Genomic DNA, 6,148 nt, shown 5'->3' with positions numbered 1-6,148 from the left:
TATATTATAAATGGTAAAATAATGAGAATGTGAAATCAAAGACTTCCAAATAAGAGCAACAGAACCAGAGAGCTCTGTCCCTGTCTTTTGTATCCCCTCTCGATGGTTTTTCTCTCTCCGTGTCAATCGTCGTTGCAACTGACCTGACGACCGGTTAAGCAATAGAGGAGGACAAAAAAATATCACAGAACCAGAATAATTTTGCGGGACACAGGACCCCTAAATAGCGCACATGTTATAAGGAGTACACACCAATAGGGCGACAGCACTCACGGAACGCTGTGCGTGGTGTATTTGCTGATTGCGCGTATTCTTTACAATGTTTGAACCATTTAGAAGCATTTGTGTTCTGCGAAACCAATTGAAAAATTGCCGGTTCCTTTTTACTGTTTGATTGGATCTTCAGCGGCGCGTCGACTATGTACTCTTCAAGCAGGGTATTCGTTGCCACTCGTTTCTCAAGCGGCTCCTGTATACTACAGACATCTTTCGTTGTAGAGTGAACTAGCTAGCCGGTGTGCGGACTTTAAATATTAATGTGTCTGTGTGTGCGTGCGTGCGTGCGTGCGTGTATTCGAGCAAGCCCGGGCCAAGCCATCGCTACCGCTAGTACTACAAATACAGATGGACCAGCTAACGCACGCACTACAAGCTCCACGACTGTCCCCGCTGGCTACTAGTACAACCACGGCCATCATCGTCAACACCATCGTCATCGTCGTTGCTAGCAGCACACAACCGCAGCGATATCAGTGGCGGCAGCTGAAGCCGGGTATAGGCGACATGGAAGCGAACACATTCATGCAAGCGCTACAGCAGCAGCGGGCTGCTACTGCTATAGACGACGGGCAAGCTGCCTGTGCTGGCAGCCGGTGGCTCGCTTAGCAGTGGCTCAAACGGGCGACTCCGAGCGTGGCGTGGCTTCGAGCAATGGAGCGAGAGTTCGCTGGTTGGCTTGTTGCCGACAGCCGCTGACAAAGCGGCTTCAAGCAGCGTAGTGAGCTACCAAACAGTCGAACGAACGAGCGAGCGAACGAGCAAACGAACCCCGCCGAACGGCAACGCTGGGCTGAGCGAGTGGCGAGCAACAGCATCAGTTAGCCAACTACCAGCCGGCCCATCGGCTCAGGAACAACTGCAATAGCAAGAGTAACAGCACCACGATCGCGGCTACCACCCGCCATACAGTGGCGTGAGCAGCAGCCGCGGAGTACCGGGGAAGGATCGCAGTCGGCAATAGTAGCAAAAGGAGCTCATCGTCTCCTCGTTGGTTCGGTTCCCCCCGGATCGTTGCTGGTCGCCAGCGATTGCCTCCGATTCGACGGTTGATGGTATCTTTACCACCACCACTGCGGCGGTGGCGACGACGACGACGGCAACGACGACGATGTTGGTAACTACTCGAATGACAATGACGGCTATTATGCTGTCAACGTCTGCGCACTACGACCACTGATGTTGCGGTTCGTGTGATTCGTGGATACGATTACGCCAACAAAGATTAGTCATCGTATCTTACGGGAGTTACTGAGGAACATGCAAAAATACTGTACTAAGCCAAGGGGTCGGCGACTAAATGCTTTGCCTAGCAAGCGACACGGCTCGTATGGCTGACGCTGCGCCATGTCGGTTATGTGGACTACATAAAGGGCAACGGATGAAAAATGAAAAGCTCTGTTGTACGAAAACGAAAAATCAAGTGTCAGCAGGCGGTTTGGAAGACGCGGCGACAACTCCCTTCAAGGGATACCGAACAAGAGCAGCAAACTATACCAGAAAGGAGTACGGGAAAAAAGGTCAAGGATGGAGCGGAACAAGAAGTGGCGTTCGTGAACATGTGCGTGTCTGTGTGTGTCACAACGTGGATACGTTCATGCGTGCTTGCGAGCGCGCACTGATAATAACAACGGCGACAACCAGGAAGCACGAGAAAGCAGTTGTAGTACTCGGAGATTTGGGGTGGTTGTGTGAGGTGGTATGAAAGAAGCAAATGAGAATTGAAAGAGAACAAAGGAAGATTTTGCAGTTGATGATGGTGATGATGATTATAGGCTGGAAAACAGAAATAGGGGTATGTCGAATTGAAAGAAGTACGAGAATATCGGGGGACTCAATATTATTATATATATATATATAAAAAAAACTATTAATAATAATGTTTGTTTATTTTATAATAATGATGTATTTTGTTAGTTTTCTACTGCGTGTTTCGTTGAAAAGTTGAAAGCGGTTGTCAAAAGTCCAAATCAGGAACGAAATTTGATCAGTGGATTATTATATTAAGACGCGGTGATCAAGTATGAAACAATGACACGCCTGACTCACCAATATCCAAACAAAATTGAAGAATGTAGTAATGAAAGAAAAAAATAAACGTCAAAGCTGAACAACAATATAAGATCTGAAATGTAATATCTGTCCAGCCTAAGGCGCAGGGCTAACCATTTATTTGAAATAAAGATAAAGCAAGATAGTACTAATGATTATTTCAATCGTTGCCTCGTCATATGGCTGAGCGCGACCTGCTGCCGTATGATTGTGACGACACGATTATGCTGACACGGGGAGAGAGAAAAATAGAGAAGCACGAGAAAAACGGGCGAGCGAACAGTTCCAGACAAGCCCTACCCCGAACCGAATCGCATACGTAGGTTCGGGTGATTTAGGTGCTGAAGGGTGAGAAGGTAGAAGAACGATCTCGCTCAATGTCTAGGTAGTATCTAAGGTGTGGTCTATTTGAGGTAACAAATTTTGGCACACCGTTAAAAAAATCAACAACAACATAACAGTGAATGAGCATAAGCGACGATGAGTGACCGACAACAATAACAAAGGAAATAAGAGGAAGAAATGATGATGAAATATAATTATTGAAGGACGAACATATAAAAATGAAATAAATCATGATCATGATGAAGATAAATAAGATGATAATTATTACAATATTAATTATAATTATAAGAACTATATATAATAAGAAACAGCAGAAAAACTATGCTGCTAATGTCGAACGATATTTACGAGCCGAGTTCACAACAAACAAAAATATAATAGTAATAATAATAATAACTAATGGTCATGTTGAAAAACTAATCGCGATGATATCATTTTACAGATAAATCTAGTTCGAATAATCGTAGTAATAATAACAAAACATAACATAGATAATTTTGACGGCCACTCTAGTAGATGACGAGTTTAAGAACATAGATGGAACAATTTAGTGATTCTATAAATCAGAATATTAGAGATATCACAATAGCCAAGTGAATTATAATTACTATTATAATTTTGTAGTAATCGCAGGAGTGGGTCTGTATTAAGCACTTCGAAAGGTATCATCTTAACAAATTTTATCTGGAAAAATTCTTTTGTCAAAATCTGAACAGCTGTCAGTCAGTGTTTTGCTTAGCTTTGTTTTGAATTTACGACAGTTTAAGTGCTTATGGAAATAATGGTATAGGTTGAAAATTAGCGCATCATGGTCCTTAATGAAGTATAATGCTACGGGCGATGAGTAGGAATGAAGATGTCAAAATTGTTCGACCTCTAATCTCTGTGCCAAATTTATGCGGATTTAACATCAACAGCAACAATGAGTATAGATGGAATAGCATCAGCGACAGTACTAAGGATAAAAGCCGTAAAGATAAAACGACAGCGTAGCCTAGATACATAACACAACGCAACAGCAAAGGGGTGGGCGGTAAAAATGCAGACGGAAAATAGTATCGATAACGAGAAGATACAACAAAAATGCGACAAACGCGAAAGTGAAATGGCAAATGGAATGGGTTCGATGAGAATGAAAAGTTGTAATTGGTCGAAGGAGCGAGTCGAAAATGACGGCCACCAACTCTCGAAGTAAAACATAAAAATAACATGGAGCAAGAAGAAAGCAGGTTCAATGATAACATTTTTTTGTAATATTATTTGTAAATAAAAAAGATATACTTTAAAAGTGAAAATCTTTCGATTCTTTATTTTAGCTAAGTTCGAGCAACCCCATTTGACCTCTTCAACATTATACGAATTTGATATACTTTGCAACTAGGTATTTTCGGTGAAGTTGTTGGACTAGTCAACTCGAACCTCCGCATCATGTCGCATTGTTCCAAAAAAAATTGCTGAACGTGAATATTTCACATCATTTGACGGTAGTTAAAACAAACACCGTCATTTTTGTTCAAATATATAGTAACATTTTTTTGAAGACTAAGTGGTCAAATTCATAACAAACAAGCTTTTCCTGATGATCATCAAAATTTCTCTAATTAGTTATTTTTTTCTACGTAGCTTTTTTTCTTAAATTCCAACTATTTCCAGAATGTCTATAAAAAAAAAACTACCCGTTCTATATAGTAGACAGCAAGGATTAGATGATTTCATTCACTTCTGCTGTCTATTATACTACTAAAATCCTATGGCTGTCTGTTCTGCCGACCCAAATCAGCCTCGTATAATGGTGGTTACCTTTGGATAGCAAAAATTTCCCTCTGTGAAGAGCAGTTCATAAGATAGAACCGATTGAACGCATAATTAATGATAAAATTTCTTCCCCAGAAAGCGTAATCTGACATTAGGCAAACCGACCATTTTTTTCTCGATAACCGTTGAAATTTTGTGAAAGGTTTATATTAAAAAGTTGTTTCTCTTTCACGCACTAGAAAGAGGGTGGCACATTTGATTTAGCGGACAAAACAATTAACAATTTTTCACGTTCTTGCGATTTAGACATAATATGCTGATTTTCATTGAAATGGTCAACAATTAATGACATATGAAGAATTCCAGTTCATTTTTTTCAAGCGTGCGAATATTTTGCCTTGGGAGCAGTTTAATAAGAGGGCATGATTCTAATTTATTTGATGTGCACCATAATTGGTCAAATAAATTATCTAAGTATGTATAATTCCTATTCTCCGACTGGATGAATACTTCCTTTGTTCGAGTCATAGGATTTATTCATTCAGAAAACAGGGTAAATTCGATAGGGTATTGAGATTAAAACAATGGTTCGATTGAAGACGTAGAGGGACATAAGCCACGGTTAAGTAAACTCTCGTATTGGCACCGCCTGCGCAATTGAAGGTTAATTTAATATATCCAAATTACGTGGCTTTATACTAACAATTTTAAAAGAGAATTTATTATTGAATTGATAGCGCAGCTAGGTAACATGTTCGTTCACTACGGTTAGAAATATGTGGTGGTTTATGTTCAAAGCCACGGCACGCATACTTTGTTTCGCGTAGGAGGCCAGTTATCAAAAGTAATGCCTGAAGTTTATATATTGGATGTAGAACGTGAAAATCCAAACAGAATTTGAAATGAATTACAACGGGATTATTGTAAAGATATGGGCTTGCAATCGAATTGTATATGTTTGACTAGCGCAGGTCAAATTTTTCTCTTGTTGATGGTGCCCATGCAACTATAGAACCTGTTTCTAAAATTGCCTTATTCGGGTTTCATCGTCCGCACTTTCCTATGTGTGTATATGCGAACGTTTTAGGAGCTGACGTGAGCTATACTTTGGTAAGATTTTTTTTTTTTGTGTAAAAATTGTCCCTACGAAATAGCAATCCAGTACTTGCATGGAAGTCGATGTGAGGAAGATTTTTTGCTACCAGTTGATAGATCTGGATGAGCTGCGTAAAAATGTCCTTATATTTAAAATGAATATTTTAGTGTGAAGATAGCAAGAAACCGAATGTGACATTTATTTACCCATATGACCATATAATAAGAATCTATTACGTGGAAATTTAAAAACCGAACGCAATAAGCGTCTTAGATGAAGCTTTTTTATTAGTTGGACAGGTATTTCTTAGTACCAATCGAAGGCTCTTGTTTAACTAATTGAAGCATAAGTTATGTTCAGCTAATTCTCAGTTTTCGGGACGAAACTTCCGCTTGAAGTGTGAAAACTTATGACGATGCTATATATTGTAGAGGAATCGATCTTCGTTAAACTCCGACAAACTGAGTAGACATATATAGCTATTTCTATAACTGAAATAAATGTTTCGGCATGTCGAAAACCAAAAACGCAACGAGTCGTATTGGTTTATAATAGAATTAAGATGAGCCTCAACATGGCTGTAATGTCCGCTAGCAAGCTAGGCTGTGTGTAATGCTAATCAAA

The 6,148-nt window shown here is 40.1% G+C and overlaps 1 protein-coding gene across 6 annotated transcripts in view; it reads right to left on the bottom strand.

The window, feature by feature from the left end:
• LOC111248275 (synaptophysin-like) overlaps positions 1 to 6,148 on the bottom strand; it is a 61,509-nt gene that overhangs the window by 12,343 nt on the left and 43,018 nt on the right. The window lies entirely within an intron of this gene.

Source organism: Varroa destructor, unplaced genomic scaffold, assembly GCF_002443255.2.
Source record: "Varroa destructor unplaced genomic scaffold, Vdes_3.0 BEIS01000003.1, whole genome shotgun sequence".
Classification (NCBI taxonomy): Eukaryota; Metazoa; Arthropoda; class Arachnida; order Mesostigmata; family Varroidae; genus Varroa; species Varroa destructor.
The sequence above is the reverse complement of the archived record's forward strand: the minus strand, read 5'-3'. Positions and strand labels throughout refer to the sequence as shown.